This window comes from Tiliqua scincoides, chromosome 1 (genome assembly GCF_035046505.1).
Source record: "Tiliqua scincoides isolate rTilSci1 chromosome 1, rTilSci1.hap2, whole genome shotgun sequence".
Lineage (NCBI taxonomy): Eukaryota > Metazoa > Chordata > Lepidosauria > Squamata > Scincidae > Tiliqua > Tiliqua scincoides.
The window spans coordinates 87,450,834-87,469,749 of record NC_089821.1 but is presented as its reverse complement, the minus strand read 5'-3'; the positions used below and the strand labels follow the sequence as shown (position 1 = coordinate 87,469,749).

Genomic DNA, 18,916 nt, shown 5'->3' with positions numbered 1-18,916 from the left:
TATGCAGGATCGAAATCCTGCATAACCGATTGGCCCAGGCTTATGGCTGGCCAGTGGATCGAAATCCTACCGTCCGATTGGCCCCCTGGTTTAGTGTTTCAACAGCACCAATCATGGGGAATCTGAGCAGAGCTAAGGGGTATCAAGCCAGGGGTGTTTGCTTTGTGGTTTCATTGCCAGGTTCTGTTCTGAAGATGAAATAAATGTGTTGAGCTGTTATCTCTATGCCTTCTTTTATTCGCATGGACCCACTATTTAACAGAAAGATTTTAGAGAGACTTAGGTGTGCGTTTTCTGTATTACTGTATCTAGCTGCTAATGCCAGGCAGGCAGGCAGATATGAGCTCTGCATTGGTAAGACTGGTATACCTGGGCTTCAAAGACTATTCTGGCTGTAGCCACTTTCCCCCTGCCTGTTTTGCTTCCATTCTGCCCACCTCCATTGCCACCACCCCCAGTCTGTTTCATACTCTCCCTCTTTGGGAAGGGGCCCAAAAGAAACTTTGTACCCCCTGATAAAATTCCTCTCAGAGGCCCTGTTCCTGGGATTGCCCAGAAACTCTAGGACTCAAGTTGCAGCTGCAGAGATGACCATGTCCCATGCAGTTACCGAAAGCCTCTTGTGAAGATCTTGATGGGTGGACAGAATGATAGGGGAGCAGATACCCATAGAGACAAAAAATGCAATACAGATTGAGACTCATTATTCAGATGGGTTCCATTCCATGCACTCATGTGGATGGCAAAAAACGCACTATAGCAAATCAATTTAAAAAACAAAGTTTCTTTGCTCCAGTGATTTAAAAACAGCCTTGCTGACTCTTGTGATGTAAGATAAGAGTCATTAAGAAGACAATCCATCAATCAGTCATCCTCCAAGAGCTTAGAGCTTCACTCAGCCTCTCCCTTCACCAATGCAAAGTGATCACCTTTCTTTCAAGTGCTCAGGGGGAAGGGAGGGGTCGCCTGGAGAGAGAAAGATTGATGGATTGTCAGCCAGCTGCCCTCTCTCTCTCTCTCTCTCTCTCTCTCTCTCTCTCTCATTAAGAAGGCTATTGTTAAAGGACTGTTCAGGTTTTTAAACTGATTTTAAAGGGATGTATTTTTCCCCTTCTCCAGGGATCAGCACATTCCTTCTCATATGCAGCGGCCATTCGTGTTGATACAAATCCGTGTATAAAAAATCAGTGCATAACAAGGCTGGACCTGTACTTTAATTACAACTTTGAACGAATTTGGATGCAGCCTATGTAAGAGGCCTCCCTCAACACTAACAAGGCTCAAGCATGCTGCACAAGTCACTGTTCCTAATTGCTTTTCAAGGTCAGCTCCAATATAGCACATTGCAATTGTCTAATCCAGTGGTTCCCAAACATTTTCAGGCTACCACACCCTTGCTTCCATAAAGTCATCCTCAGTGCATTCTACCCTACCCTATCCTGAATAATGTAAAAAGCATTAATCAGAATAGTGGTGTGCATGATCCACTAAGGAAGATAATGACAATAAAATTCAAAACAGTAACAATTAATTGCACATCTGATCTGGATTAACAGCCCAATGCTATCCACACTTTCCTGGGAGTAAGCCCCATTGACATTAATGGGGCTTACTTCTGAGTAGACATGCCATAGGATTGGACTGTAAATCACTGGATTAAGTCTGAATTGTTTGTTAGCCCCTATCGAGCCATCATTTCCCCCAAATAAATTAAGAATTAGATAGCCTGTGGCATATTATCTGAGTAGAACATTATAGATTCTTCATGCCTAATATGTAAACACTTTATATACCCAAATTCTACCAGGTTCTACAAGAGTTCCATATCAACTGGAACTGAACTATCTTGCTATCTGTTTTGACAAATAATTGTTGTGGAAAGTCTGAACTGCACAACTGGAACTACATGACCCATAAAGAGATAAAAGGCAGTTTCACTCTGAAACAGCATCACATGAGTAAAAACTAGAAGAACTCACTTCAGTATGCGACATTGCTCTCCATTTCCTCTCTCACTCATTATGTCTTTTATCCTCTTGAGAAAAACCCTGAACTATTTCAATCTCCAAAACATGATTTCTATACTCTTGCTAAGTTCTGATTTAGTCATTTCACTCATTCACTCACTCACATGCACAGAGAGAGAGAGAGAGAGAGAGAGAGAGAGAGAGAGAGAGAGAGAGAAAGATTGCCTAAGACTGTCGTTTGAATCATAAGCATTGCAACAGTAGATGAAAGAAACCTAAGGACCACAAGAGGAGGACCAATTTAACAAGGGGATAAAATGATCCCTCCACCTCGTCACCCATAAAATAAGAGCTACTTCAAATAAAATGGACTATACTTTTGAGCCTGTGCAACAACTAGAATTTGACTAGTGAAGCATAGTAATATTTCTTGTGACATATTTCACATTGGTCTGGTGTGAGTCTCTCCTCTTCGCCTATTAATCTAGAAAGTCACATCATGAGAAGCTTTGATGTTCCTTCACTTTCCAGTTCTCATTATTTTTGATCTTTTAATGCTGCCCACTTGCTTGCTTAGGTATTTATCTTCTAAACCTTCTGCATTTAATAAAGTCTTCTATGTTAATCTCTTCTGGCTTCATACAATATGATGCAGGCGAGGAGGGGGGCTTTTGGGAGATAAAAAGATAATGTGCTACATGATACCCAGATATGAACATTACTGCTTCCACTTTTGCTGTGACATTTATGTGCATGGTACTTTACAAAGTATGAGAGGGAAAGTTCCTGCCCTGAGGGATTTACAATCTATAAAACAATATGGAGAAGGCAGGGAACAGAGTCAGAAGTAAGCAAACGAACGAATGAACGAAGTAAGCAAATATCTGTATCTATGCCCTTGCCTTCCATTATCTTACTATTCTTGTGAAAGAAACATATGAAAAGCTGTCACAGTAAAAAACACTGCTGGGTTTTTAGCATAAAACCACATGTGTATAATTTTATCTGACACCTCTTTTATCATCTTTATTTTACTGAAACTCTGCAGATTACTAAATTGCCTTTGGTTAAAATGTAACACTTGCTCCGATTAATGTCAGGACAGATTGCTGTAAAGACTGCTCTCCATTTTCAGGGTGCTGATAGGAAGTTAAAGAGTGTGAAGTCATTTGGAGACTTCCTTTAAGTGGCCACTAGCTAATACTCTACACATCTATAAATGGCATGTAGCAGCGAGGGTTTAGAAAGGGGTTTGAGCTTAATGCAGCTATTAGTAGATCATGTGCTTGGCAAGCCTGTTGCACTGTTGTGCCTTTGTTTCAAACTCAACAATTGTGACTGCCAAATATTATCTTCAAGTATTATGCCAGCACAGCTGCCTGAACTGAAATGCCTTTCAGATGCACAGAAATGAGTACGCCCTAGTTCCACCATGGAACTGACTGGAGCAACAGCTCGTGTAGTTAAATACCCTTTCAGGCACAGAGTCATCCCTCCACTAGACCCTAGAGAAAGACCTAAAGAATCCAGTGTTACCAGGTGTGATTTATGACATGTAAAATAACAAACTTATTCATAAGCTGTTCAACCGAGTAGCTTATGGGGCTTGACAAGGACAAGAGACAGAGACAGAAGCAAACAGTACTGTTTTACTGAGGGGATAAATGTATAATAAGAGGGAAGGGAAATCAAGGCTATACTGTTGCCCTTCATCTTACAAGAGGGTTATGTTCCAGAGTCAGTGCATAAAGCTAAAATCACATATACTCAAAACTGCTTTGAAAATCCCTGACATCCGGAAAATATGCACTATTTCTTTAATACTGACAATACACTGGTGGAAACTGAACTGAGACAGAACAGTAGTTTCATCCTTCAATTTCAGGCTCCCTCCAGGACACGTATTTAATAAATAGAATGGTGGGGTGCACTATTTAAGTTGCTGGCTTTTTGTTTGTTTTTAGTTTTATGAACATATGGTTGAATTTACACAAGTCAATTTGGCTAAAGATGAGGGGTGACTGTATAAACCAGGGGTGCTCAAACCCCGGCCCTGGGGCCACTTGTGGCCCTCGAGGACTCCCAATCCAGCCCTCAGGGAGAACCCAGTCTCCAATGAGCCTCTGGCCCTCCGGAGACATACTGGAGCACACACTGGCCTGATGCAATTGCTCTCAGTGTGACGGCCAACTGTTTGACCTCTTGCATGAGCTATGGGATGAGGGCTCCCTCCTCTGCTTGTTGTTTCATGTCTGTGATACAGCAGCAGCAGTGAAGGAAAGGCTGGCCTTGCTTTGTGCAAGGTATTTTATAGGCTTTGAGCTATTACAAGACCTTCATTCATTCATATAAGTTCCATCTCTAATATATTCATTTATGTAAATTTATTCAAATTTGAAGTGTAAATTAATTCTTTTCTTTCCCGGCCCCCGGCACAGTGTCAGAGAGATGCTGTGGCCCTCCTGCCAAAAAGTTTGGACAGCCCTGGTATAAACTAATGCTCTTTAACTCTCTCTCTCTCTCTCTCTCTCTCTCTCTCACACACACACACACACACACACACACCTATGACCTAAGCATTATCAGTTAGGGTGAAATAGTGCAGAGAAAGACCCAGCTTCCTCAAAAGGAGAGAAGAGCACATGAAGGAGCAAGTGGAGAAAGGGTTGCTCCTACTGAAGAATTGACTAACAAATACACACTCAGAAAAGTAGTATGCACGAGGAAAACAGAGTTTCAGCAAAGGGACAGAGACTCTTAAAGGGGGAGGAAAATAAACACTAAACTGTGCCATCAATTTAACCGCACACAAGATAACAGAAGACAGTTAACATGGGGGCCACTGGTCAGTAGTGCCAGTAGCCAAAACTATCTATGAGTATCTGTTGGGATGATTTTGTTGAGGCTTTGGTTGATATAGGAGTCAAAGACTAATTAGCCAAGATACAGAACTCTCCATGTTTATTGAAAAGGGATCAAAAGTATGATGGCAATAGAGGGTTTGATAAGCTGTTTCAGGGAGGGAAACAAGGCAAAGGAGCTGAGATCCATTTCCAGAGGAGGATTTCTCAAAATCAACTCAGCAGGGACTGAGTCAGTGTTGTTACACTTGGAAGAAAGAAGGGAGGAAAGAGATGGCAGGAGGGAAAGCGAGAGGCCTGATTCCTGTCCTGGATGCAGGATATCATGGAGACACCTGGGAAGCTGATGAGAAGATGATATGGGGAAAGCTGATGGGAATGCTTCATGCAGCATGAATGGGCCAATATCAGGCACATCACACTGGAAGAAAGGATAATGTACACTTTGGGGCCTATGATCAGTCCTTTTAAAGGACATTTTTCTTACAGACCAATATGGATTTTCCTTTCTGACTCTCTCTCTCCTTGTCACACTGCACCAGGGCCAACACTCACTGGATCCAGTCTCTAAGGCACATCTACTCCCAGTTCTGTGCATGTTTGGTTTGCTCCTGGACCCAATAATTCCCAAATATAGGCTGCCACACCCCTTTTTAACTTGCCAGTCCTCTAGCCCAAGGGTGGGCAAACATTTTGGCAGGAGGGCCAAATCATTTATCTGACACTGTGTCAGGGGCTGGAAAAAAGAGAATTAATTTACATTTCAAATTTGAATAAATTTACATAAATGAATACATTAGAGACAGAGCTTATATGAATGAGTTATTTTTACTGAACTTATTTAAAATGCACATGAGAACTATAATAACAGGCATGTAGAACCACATGAGAACCATGGAACTGTTTGCTACACACTTCATGCACAGTGAAATCATACAGACCAAGTCAGAAACACATGAAACACAGAAACAACACATAAGTTGTTCAGAGACAATTGCGGGGGGAGGGGGGAATAATGCCCAGGGAAAAGCAGAAAACACATGGAGACTATAAAAGGCCTTGTCTAACTCAGACCGCAGATCGCGCCTGGCGGTTGCGATCACCAGTTGCGGGCCAGTGCAGGCTCCAACAGTCTCTGATGGACCAGAGGCTCATTAGAGACTGAGGACTGCCTGCAGGTCAGATTGGGGAGCCCCGCGGTTCGCAAATGGCTCCCAGACCGGAGTTTGCCCACCCCTGCTCTAGTCAAACTCAGTCCATTAAAGGTCAGAGCAACACAAAACACAGAGTTCCTTGCCCCCAAGGCCCTGGTCAAATACTCAAAGACAGTAATGTGGCTACTATGGACAAGACAGGATTTAGGTAGATCAATTCCTTCCCACAGACAATACCATTGTATATTCAATAAGTCTGTTTAAATCAAATAAGGGTTTAGGTTTGCTGTTTTCAAACTCTCAGGGAGTTTGTAGACTACAGTAAATCCTTGCAGGGGACCAGAGGCAGCGGGGGTGGGGGGAAGGCAGCGACGTGATTCCCAGTATCGCATCACTCAGGGGGGCTGCAGGGACTGGGATGTACTCCTCAGTCCCTGAAGCAGCCTGTCGGGAGTGCGGGGAGCCTTGCACGACCTTCTGCAGGGCTCCTCAGGTCTTAAAAAGTAAAAGCGTAGCGATTGCGCTTCACTTCCGGTTTTGCAGAAGTGGAGCGCAATCGCTCCACTTTCACTTTTAGAAGGCTGTGGAGCCCTGCAGATGCTCACGCAGGGCTCCCCGCATCCCCAGGACGCTGCTGCAGGGACTGGTGAGTACATTCCAGTCCCTGCAGCGCCCCCTTCACGACGAGATCCTGGGGATCGCGTTGCTGCCTTCCCCCTTCGCGACGGCCCAGTTTGAATAGCTCTGGTTTAGGTTATACAGAACTTTAAAATGTATAATAAAGTTACAAGTTATGGACAAGTCTTACTAGACTATCTCTCACATGTAGAGTATAGATTCTATAGCTTCTGTGTGTGGCCCTGTTGGGCAATCTATAATCTATTTTGGATTATCCCAGAATAGATGGGCTTGTGAGAAAAGCAAAATGAAAAGAACTGCACTGAGGCAAGGTTAACCACAGATGGAAAAATTTATTAACTAGGGAAAAAAAGATTTTAAGAACTTTAGGTTAGAAAAGAGCACATAAACAGTACAGTATATTTCCCTTCCAGATAGAATCTCAAAAGATGAGATCTCAGCTATGCTAGCTACAAGCTAGCATCTGTATTCTCTTCAGTAGCTGCCCAGGATGAAGCTGTAGACCAGGAAAGCAGGCCCAGGAATTGGCATCCTTCAGTCTTGGAAGACCATTGTGTCACGCTCTGAATGGTGGCTCTGGAACAGAGTGTCCTCTCCAGTGCGCGAAGCCTGGGTAAAGTAGGTATGGAGGATAGGCTGTTACCCATGCAGCAAATCCCCCCTCTCCACGTCGCTGAAATGGTCCAATGGAAAGGCAGAAGCCAATACGGTTGGTTCCAGCGGCGTCGCAGGAGTTGCCAGAACGTGACTGTGTTCAGCCATGAACTGCCTCAGGGACTCCGGCTCCGGATTTTGCCTCAAGGTTGACTCCTGAAGCCTTTTCCATAACTGGATGTAGCCACAAGGCAGTGGAGGTTTGGAATCAGAGTTTTCCTTCTCTCAGATGAGCTGCCTTCCCAGGCTGATGAGTCCCATTTACCCGGTGGCTGTTCAGTCGCCTCTTACGACAAGTACAGCCAAACTGAGGGCCTATTCTTATCCCCAGCCCCCAGGGGGGAGGCCCAGGAATAGAGTGGTGCAAGTCAGGATGTCAGCAGCTTTGCTAAAAGGCTGGATCAAAAGCTGGATCTCAAAAGCAGGTGCCCTGCTAAAAGCCTATATCAAAAGCTGGATCTCATGCTCTTTCCTTCAATATGGTCAGTATTTCAGCTCTTTAAGACCTCAGATCAGTCTCATGTCAAGATCTGCCACTCTACTGCCCCTCAGGATGGACCTGAGGGTCTTTTGTAGACCTTGCAAGGCCTTCTTGCTGGACCTGAGAAACAGCCCAATCCCATCCAACTTTCCAGCACTAGTGCAGCCACAATGATGCCCTGAGGTAAGGGAACAAATGTTCCCATACCTTCAGAAACCCTCTGTGATTGCCTCCCCACCACAGGATGCAGCGCACGCCTCATTGGCATGGTTGCACCTGCACTGCAGGTGGAAAATTGGATAGCATTAGACCCTTAGTCTTCAGTCTGGTCTGAGGCTGATTGACAGATACTGGTTACTTGCATGAACTCTTGGACTCTTTCCTACAGCCCTTCCTTTCTACGGTACCGTCAGCAGGAGCACTGACAGCATCTCATGTAGGAACATGAGAAAATGGACAGATTGCCTGCTAGATCTTAGAGAGAGTTATTTGTCCAAAGATGCTATTCTGCCAACCTGACCTGGCCGATCCAGAGCCTAGGCCTTTCAGAACAAAGATGCCATTGAAGTTTTGTTTTTCATTATTTTCACCTGCTTTGACAGAAGTATGAAATAACTATAATTAAACTTAGTGAGGCTTTCCTTCAAGTATATGTGTTGTTTAAGATCAGACAATGAGACTGCTTTGGAAAACTTCTTTTATATTTTTGGATTACAGACACAGCATAGAACTGGGCTCAAACATACTTAGGGCTATTTTATTAAAAAAGGTACTTGGCAGAAAATTAAAAGAAAAACCCATTCAGCATGATTCTGTGTTCACATTTAGACAACCACAAAATAAGTCACTAAAAAAAAGAAGCATTATTGAATTAGAGGACAGTTTAATGAGATTCAATACATGCTTAATTGATCTATATGTAATGAAAACTGAATGTAATGAAACAAGATGGATGGATCAATTCCATTTTTACTTCTCTAGTTCTTATAGTCATTCCAATTATTTAAGGAACTATCCTAAACATAATAATAAGGGTACTCTCTAAGATTGCAAATGAATTTCTGCTTATAAAAACCCCTAGATGAAAAAAGAATGACATAAGACTCATGCAAACCCTGAATTTACAAGTAAAAAAAAAACAAAACAGGTTTGCAAAGTGAGTGTTCAGCCAACACATATTACACCAACTATTGTCCTTTACATGCCTCCCCAAAGTGAATTTGTACAAAATTCTACAAAATTTTTACAAAAACAATCAGTTCATCAATGGTACCTTATTATGCAGACATTAAATTAGGTGATTAATTTCTAGCCTATTGGGCATAGCCAATTATTTATCTCTTCAGGAGGCTCTCAGATCAGAACATGGCAAAAGAGAGTTGTTTTTTCCCCCTCGAAGTGTGAAATCTATTGTATGTATCCTAAATCACACTTTGTCTCCTATGGAACACTGTAAGAAAGAGCTCCAAAGCATCCTGTAGCTCAACCTCACCCTGAAGCAAAATTTCAGGCTGCAGCTGAAGTTAGGATGGTGGCTCTGCCTTCTGTTACAGAGCTACCACTTTGAGATGCTAACAAAAAAGAAGCAGCCATCCTTTAGGAGGGTAACAATGAAAGGTTTAAGCCTGCATTAGGGTACAAACAGTGGGTGGTGAAAGGACTGCAAATGTTCTTGCCCAGTTTCCTCTGTCACCATCTGCCTGTTCACATGTTGTCAGGGTGACAGGATACTATGGAAGACAGAGTGCCTATACCTTATCCATGAAGGAATTTTGGCAGGTGAAGCTTTTTAAATCCTTCCATATTGAGCTGCACCTGCCAAAACTCCCTCTTCTATACAATGGTTAAAGGTATAGGCACTCTGTCCTCAGTTATATTGGTCATTTTGTATGTTGTGCATGCTTCATGTGCAGAACCCAAAATGCATAGCCTGCGTTCATATGATCTGAACCCCATAAGAAAATGTAGAGATTATATGAATGGGGCCTATACATGCATTAGGTTCTATATGTGGAGGTTCTATATGTGGTTCTATATGTGCAAATATGAGCTTTAAGCAAATGAATACCAAATGGGGTATAGGCACTGAAGGGGTGGGGCAAGAAGTACAATCTCCATTTTTTGGGGCACAGAAATATTGATAATTTGCACAGAGTTCTGATGTGAAGGACAAAAAGGACTCTGAGTACCAGGGACTGGAAGTATCTTCTTTAAACATCAGGACCAGAAGCACAATTATTTATCTTAAGTAGGAAACTATCCATCAATTTTATCTAAAGAACTTTTTACTCCAATAGCCACTAAATTACTTTCAAGTTAGAGTCCCAAGTTGGATATGATCTAGGACAGTGGTTCTCACACTTTTAGCACCGGGATCCACATTTTAGAATGTGAATCTGTCGGAGCCCACCAGAAGTGATGTCATGGCCGGAAGTGACATCATCAAGCAGGAAAATTTTTAGCAATCCTAGGCTGCAATCCTTCCCACACTTACCCTGGAGCAAGTCCCACGGACTATCATTGTTAAAAGCATATCTATAAGTGCCTGTTACAAGTACAGATCTGAAACATTTCCCCAAATGCATTCATGTACCATGGTAGCATCAAGTCTAACATATTAAAAATTAAATATTGAAATGAATGGGGTCCCACCTGAAATTGTCTTGCGACCCACAGTTTGAGAAACACTGATCTAGGGCCTTGCAAAGTTCTTGCATTACTTCTCCTACAAAATGACCCCCCAAATCTGAATCTAGGTCCCAGAGTAGTTTCCAGAGGGAAAATGTGCTGCAAAACAACTTTGTGGTAATGACCATGGTGTCATTCTTGCAAGGAAGTGCTTCTAACTGTTGCTCAGGGTCCAATCTTAATAGATTTCCTTTCTTGTCAATGGCCATACTACTCTGAAAGCACCCTATCTTGTCTGATCTTGTCAGCTAAGCAGAGTCAGGCCTTTTTAGTACTTGGATTTCCTTTCTTCACAGGGCATACATATGGCTTAGCCTTTTCAATGAAGAATACTACAATCCTGTGAGAAGTTCCATGTTTCTTCCCCAGTGTAGGAGTGGGTAGTTTGTTTAGGACTTTCACCCTTTGAGTGAAGGGTGAAAGCTTGCCCTTTCTCTCTTAAATGAATACTTAGGTGTAATACAGTTTTCTCAATGAACTGGGTTTTGTTCCTATGGACTTTAGGATTTAGGCTTTTAGGCTTTTAGGCAGGAAGCTGAAAGCCAGGACCTCAAAGGTAGCGTTCTCTGAAGTGCTACCTGTTCCACGCGCAGGGCCAGCTAGGCAGGCGGAGATCAGGGGTCTCAATGCGTGGATGAGACGGTGGTGTAGGGAGGAGGGGTTTAGATTCGTTAGGCACTGGGGAACGTTTTGGGACAAGCGGGGCCTGTACAAGAGGGACGGGCTCCATTTGAACCAGAATGGAACCAGACTGCTGGCGCATAACATTAAAAAGGTGGCAGAGCAGCTTTTAAACTGATCCCTGGGGGAAGGCCGACAGGAGCCGAGGGGCATCCGGTTCGGGACTCCTCATCCCTATGGGATGAGGATGGGGAGGTTAGAGAACAACAAGACAAAGGCAGGGTAGGAGAAGAAATTGGGAAAGGTAGGGTGATGGGATGTGATAGACGGTTTGGCACAATGAGAGGATGCGGGGACAAAGGAGCGAATAAGCAGCCCATCCTGGGGCATTCCGTGTATAAATGCTTTTATGCGAATGCCCGAAGTCTACGAGCAAAGGTGGGAGAACTGGAATGTCTGGTGACAAGGGAAAATATTGACATAGTGGGCATAACGGAAACCTGGTGGAATGCGGAGAATCAGTGGGATACCGCAATCCCGGGCTATAAACTCTACAGGAGGGACAGGCAGGGGCGTGTTGGAGGTGGGGTGGCCCTTTATGTTAAGGAAGGGATAGAATCCAGCAAAGTAGAGATTGAAGGTGGGTCCGACTCCACTGTAGAATCTCTGTGGGTTAAATTACCAGGCTTGTGCAGCAATGTAATACTGGGGGCGTGCTATCGTCCTCCAGACCAGAAATCTGATGGGGACCTTGAAATGAGGAAACAGATCAGGGAGGTGACAAGGAAGGACAGGGTTGTAATCATGGGGGACTTCAATTATCCTCATATTGACTGGGTCAATTTGTGTTCTGGTCACGATAAGGAAACCGGATTTCTTGACGTGCTAAATGACTGTGGCTTAGATCAGCTAGTCAAGGAGCCCACCAGAGGACAGGTGACTCTGGATTTAATTTTGTGCGGTACGCAGGACCTGGTTAGAGATGTAAACGTTACTGAGCCATTGGGGAACAGTGATCATGCTGCGATCCGTTTTGACGTGCACGTTGGGGGAAGAATACCAGGCAAATCTCTAACAAAAACCCTTGACTTCCGACGGGCGGACTTCCCTCAAATGAGGAGGCTGGTTAGGAGGAGGTTGAAAGGGAGGGTAAAAAGAGTCCAGTCTCTCCAGAGTGCATGGAGGCTGCTTAAAACAACAGTAATAGAGGCCCAGCAGAGGTGTATACCGCAAAGAAAGAAGGGTTCCACTAAATCCAGGAGAGTGCCCGCATGGCTAACCAGCCAAGTTAGAGAGGCTGTGAAGGGCAAGGAAGCTTCCTTCCGTAAATGGAAGTCTTGCCCTAATGAAGAGAATAAAAAGGAACATAAACTGTGGCAAAAGAAATGTAAGAAGGTGATAGGGGAGGCCAAGCGAGACTATGAGGAACGCATGGCCAGCAACATTAAGGGGAATAATAAAAGCTTCTTCAAATATGTTAGAAGCAGGAAACCCGCCAGAGAAGCGGTTGGCCCTCTGGATGGTGAGGGAGGGAAAGGGGAGATAAAAGGAGACTTAGAGATGGCAGAGAAATTAAATGAGTTCTTTGCATCTGTCTTCACGGCAGAAGACCTCGGGCAGATACCGCTGCCCGAACGGCCCCTCCTGACCGAGGAGTTAAGTCAGATAGAGGTTAAAAGAGAAGATGTTTCAGACCTCATTGATAAATTAAAGATCAATAAGTCACCGGGGCCTGATGGCATACACCCAAGAGTTATTAAGGAATTGAAGAATGAAGTTGCAGATCTCTTGACTAAGGTATGCAACTTGTCCCTCAAAACGGCCACGGTACCAGAAGATTGGAGGATAGCAAATGTCACGCCTATTTTTAAAAAGGGAAAGAGGGGGGACCCGGGAAACTATAGGCCGGTCAGCCTAACATCCATACCGGGTAAGATGGTGGAATGCCTCATCAAAGATAGGATCTCAAAACACATAGACGAACAGGCCTTGCTGAGGGAGAGTCAGCATGGCTTCTGTAAGGGTAAGTCTTGCCTCACGAACCTTATAGAATTCTTTGAAAAGGTCAACAGGCATGTGGATGCGGGAGAACCCGTGGACATTATATATCTGGACTTTCAGAAGGCATTTGACACGGTCCCTCACCAAAGGCTACTGAAAAAACTCCACAGTCAGGGAATTAGAGGACAGGTCCTCTCGTGGATTGAGAACTGGTTGGAGGCCAGGAAGCAGAGAGTGGGTGTCAATGGGCAATTTTCACAATGGAGAGAGGTGAAAAGCGGTGTGCCCCAAGGATCTGTCCTGGGACCGGTGCTTTTCAACCTCTTCATAAATGACCTGGAGACAGGGTTGAGCAGTGAAGTGGCTAAGTTTGCAGACGACACCAAACTTTTCCGAGTGGTAAAGACCAGAAGTGATTGTGAGGAGCTCCAGAAGGATCTCTCCAGACTGGCAGAATGGGCAGCAAAATGGCAGATGCGCTTCAATGTCAGTAAGTGTAAAGTCATGCACATTGGGGCAAAAAATCAAAACTTTAGATATAGGCTGATGGGTTCTGAGCTGTCTGTGACAGATCAGGAGAGAGATCTTGGGGTGGTGGTGGACAGGTCGATGAAAGTGTCGACCCAATGTGCGGCGGCAGTGAAGAAGGCCAATTCTATGCTTGGGATCATTAGGAAGGGTATTGAGAACAAAACGGCTAATATTATAATGCCGTTGTACAAATCGATGGTAAGGCCACACCTGGAGTATTGTGTCCAGTTCTGGTCGCCGCATCTCAAAAAAGACATAGTGGAAATGGAAAAGGTGCAAAAGAGAGCGACTAAGCTGATTACGGGGCTGGGGCACCTTCCTTATGAGGAAAGGCTACGGCGTTTGGGCCTCTTCAGCCTAGAAAAGAGACGCTTGAGGGGGGACATGATTGAGACATACAAAATTATGCAGGGGATGGACAGAGTGGATAGGGAGATGCTCTTTACACTCTCACATAATACCAGAACCAGGGGACATCCACTAAAATTGAGTGTTGGGCGGGTTAGGACAGACAAAAGAAAATATTTCTTTACTCAGCGTGTGGTCGGTCTGTGGAACTCCTTGCCACAGGATGTGGTGCTGGCGTCTAGCCTAGACGCCTTTAAAAGGGGATTGGACGAGTTTCTGGAGGAAAAATCCATTATGGGGTACAAGCCATGATGTGTATGCGCAACCTCCTGATTTTAGGAATGGGTTAAGTCAGAATGCCAGATGTAGGGGAGAGCACCAGGACGAGGTCTCTTGTTATCTGGTGTGCTCCCTGGGGCATTTGGTGGGCCGCTGTGAGATACAGGGAGCTGGACTAGATGGGCCTATGGCCTGATCCAGTGGGGCTGTTCTTATGTTCTTATGACTTTAAATCCTGGGTCTTGGATGACTGTAAGTACTTCAATGGTAACCTTCCTTGCAAGTTCCCCTGTGAGCACATGGATTATCTTTCCATCTACATACACAAGCACGTGGAGTGAATATTGGGCACTAAGTTTGTCCCACATTCTGGTGACATGAATGACAAATGCTGGGGCTTGAGCGGAACACCTGAGAAATGAGGGTGGACATGTGTTGCTGACCTTGGTAAGAGAAACCAAACTTGCACCAGCATTAGATATTCTTTTCCTCCTCTTTCTTTATTAGTAAATAAATAAGCAAAACAAAAAAAAATCCACAAAGGACCACACACGCAAAAAGGAGAAAAAGGAAAAAAAGGAAAAATATGTAATATAAATGGAACACATAAGAATTTAGAGATACAGAAATCTCTTTAAAAAGGTCTCCAACAGACCAGAAATACATCTGTCTGTAGTTGTTGCCTCTGTGTCATATGTTCAAATGCTGATAGGCTCTAAAGGTCCAAAGTTCACTGAGTAATAGTAGGGGGGCACTTGTCCTTCCATTGTTGGAACATGAGTCTTTTAGCTACAGTAATGGCACAAAGAGTCCTTACTGTAGAGTCCATTTCCCCTGACTTGCAGTTATCTCCATGAAATAGGCAGATAGTTCAAAAAGACATAAGAATCAACAAATAAACAAAGTTTGCTGTAATACAGACTTAATATGTTGAATACCTTCTACCCAAAAAGATCATATCACTGTAAAGATGACAACAGATTCTGTAGTGATGCTCTAGTAAAGTACAGTGCCAACAGTTAGCATTTAGAATTTAAGAGAACCATCAGGAAAGCATTGGTCAGGTCCATGACACTGTACCAGCATGAACTGGCAGTAACTGCTGTGATGATCTCATTATATTTGACCTCCACAGGTGCTATGGGAAGAGTATATGTCTTGATGATGCTGTAACCTATGGTAAATCTGCAGGTTACACCATATGCCATCAAGATTGGCCAAATAGTTTGATCTAAATGCTTAATCTAAAAAGTGGCTACACAACTTCCTCATTATTTGAATAACTACATTTAAGAGTAGTGTATTGGGGTGCGGATGGTACTTATCCATGACTTTTCCTGCATCTATTCAAACATGCCACAATGTAATCCTTCCCAATCCTAAACCATTGCTATATTGAAATCTAAAATTATTATATTGCTTGCCAATAGCTGAAAATGAATCACAGTTAGTAAGTCTGCTCACGTAACTACTAAGCATTTAGCTATTGAGTAATTGGTGTTTTAAAAGAAAAATGATAAAGCTCTGATATAGTGATGGCACAGTTCAACTGAATAATCACAAAATAATTCCAGTGAAAACAATAGGCAAGTATATTATCATTATTATATTCTAATTTGATAGTTCTTATTTGATCATTGCCTAGTTTATTGTTTTGAGGCTTGAGAGCTTTTGGTTGTCCATGCATTATGATGGATGAATCTACATAAAAAAATTAAAGCATCAATATAGCTCTTTCAGACCTTCCCTTTTTGTGGAGAGTGTATATGTGGTGACTTAAACTCAACTTTAACATACAACAGGCATTGCATCATTCACCATGGCTATAACAGGCATAATGATAATAACCCTATACTGCAGTGTTTCTCAGACTCTGGGTTGGGACCCACTAAGTGAGTCGCAAGCCAATTCCAGGTGGAATCCCATTCATTTCAACATTCAATATTTTTAACATATTAGACTTGATGCTACAATGGTATGTGAATGCATTTGGGGAAATGTTGCAGATCTATACATTTAACAGGCTACTATGTATTTGCTTTTCACAATGATAGTCAATGGGGCTTACTCCCAGGTAATGTGGATAGGATTGCAGCTTTTGGGATATTTGGGGAATTTTGTTTAAACAGAACAGCAACTGCTTGGGAAGGTTAGGAGAGTTAAATTAAAAGTTTGCAATAAGGGGCTTAAAACGGCTTAGTTTCAGTTCATTTGAGACAAGTGACACCTCCTTTCCCCTGGAATGTACATGAAAAGCAAGGCAGAAGTGATTATCATCTCTGCTTTGCATTCTGTCATATGCTCTGGGGGAAGGTAGGGGTCGCTTGCCTTGGAGTGAACCAAAACTAAGCTGTTGATTGATTGATTGATTGCCTTTTTGCTGCTGCTCTCCTGCGTTACAATGGTAAGTGAAGCTATTTTTTAAACCGCTGAGTAAAGGGACATTTTTAAAAATTGATTTCATTTAAAGCAATTTTCTACATCCGCAGGGGTTTCTGAAAATGGAACCCGTGTGGATGCCAAGACACAACTTGAATTAATTTTCTGGGACGTTTCCAAGAAACGTCCATAGGTAAGTGTAGACAAGGGGGAGGTGGGTAAACATCTATGGGAAAGTGTAGTCAATGGGGTTTTGGGGGGCAGGACGGGAGGGCTGAAAACATAATCCTTCGATATTCTTATTAGCGAAGTTTTTAAATGAACTTGGATAGCTCACACTTCTCCTGGTGCAAGAAACAAATAGAAACAAAGAATTGGATCACTCTACGGTCGCTGACACATTAACTGTACCTGCATATAATCACAACAACAACAACAACAACAACAACAACAGTATTTATATACCGCTTTTCAACAAAAAATTCACAAAGTGGTTTACAGAGAAAATCAAATATCTAATGGCTCCCTGTCCCAAAAGGGCTCACAATCTAAAAAGATGCAAAAAGAACACCAGCAGACAGCCACTAGAAAAGACACTGCTGGGGTGAGGAGGACCAGTTACTCTCCCCCTGCTAAATAAAAGAGGAGCACCCACTTGAAAAAGCACCTCTTAACCAGTTAGCAGGGTTAACCAATCACTGTTAGTTTATACCCAATTACAGTTATTCACACAAGCCGTTCTATTCAGGTACAATCAGTGTACAGTGTAAATGGAATGTTGATCTGTAAAATGAACCCAGGTACAGTCATTCACATTGAAATGTGTACTTTATTCTGCATCTAATAATGTTACAACAGCCCTAAAAAGAAAGAAGTTTAGGAATGGTGAGGCAATACACAGTAGTGCCTTTATGGGAATGAAAAGTCATACAGCCACACCTCCCAGGTAAATGTAATCTCTCTTTTCAGCATCATTCTAAAACACTGACTTACTTCCAGTCCCAGCACAGACGCACATTCTTTTCTGTTTCATTGCCTCCAGATTATGCAACTGTTGCAGACCATCATTAAAAACGGAACCTCTAACCTTTCAAACATATGGCTGCAAATGCAATCATCATCTTCTGGAATAATCTTCTGTTAAAAGTATTTTGTTTGGGTTTCTAAGAGGAATGACTAACAACCAGACAGCTACCATGCTAAAATTACTGCCAAGAGCTGTGTTGACCTCTTGATATCTTGGCTTTTTGTATTTTTACTTGGAAAGGTACACTGCATGAACATTTGATTTATCAAGGTCCAGGCACTAATACTCATACAGAAAAATAAGCGACCAAATTGGCAGTGAATATCCTCGTTCAGCTTTGTCATCCCTTAAAAGCCCCAGTGGTAACTATCTCTACTTCCTTTGTCCCTTTCTGTGAGTGGGCATGGAGTGGTTTTAGAAAGTGCCTTTGTTAGAACTTTCATTGCTTACATTTTCCTTTCATCACATGCAGCAATGCCACAGTATCTTTTCCTCCCACTAAATGATAGCATAATTACAATATGGATCCAGTTTCTGCATTTAAGATGCCATTGAAATTATTAACGGTGATCACCAGTGTTAAGATGAATTGTTCTTTTCAACTTAGGAAACACAATGCAGTTATTTTTGTTTTAAATCCAATTACTGGGAGAGGGAGAGGGGAGGAGATATAATATCTGGCTGCTGCAGCAAAGTTCCTTGTGACCCAATGCCTCAGATTTTTTGTCAATGACCTCACATTCAAAAAAAATGCACAGTCTCGCCTAACTCCATCTTGGATCCTCATCATTCTTGGGACTCAGTCAGGAATTCACCCTGGAGGGTAAAGGCACAGCTCATGCAAACTAGGGTACACCTAAACCTGTGGTCTTCAACCTTTGTCATGCCACGACTCCAATCAATCAATCAATCACTCAATCATGGAACTGGCAGCCCACAGTCCCCTCCTCTATCCACCCACTCCCTGTCACGGCGCACTCCTTGCCACTGTTACGCCCTCCCAGCACTATCCACTGTAACAAAATATCCTTATTAGAGGGAACAGAAAAAGTTACCATGAAGCCTGGCACTATTTTAGCACAGTTGCTAAGAAGCTGAGCAGGACTGGGACCCAATCTCTTGGTACCTGAAGGGTTCACCAGATGCCTCCTTCTTTACCTGGAAGTGCAATAGTCCAGTGACTTCAACCTTTTTCATTCCTGTAAGAGGCTGCAACCCCACAACTGAAGCTTTACGACCCCATTGGGGTCCCGACGCCAAGGTTGAAGAACAATGACATAAGCAAA

The 18,916-nt window shown here is 43.1% G+C and overlaps 1 protein-coding gene across 1 annotated transcript in view; it reads right to left on the bottom strand.

The window, feature by feature from the left end:
- The window catches only part of THSD7B (thrombospondin type 1 domain containing 7B), a 432,240-nt gene that overhangs the window by 179,959 nt on the left and 233,365 nt on the right, over window positions 1-18,916 (bottom strand). The window lies entirely within an intron of this gene.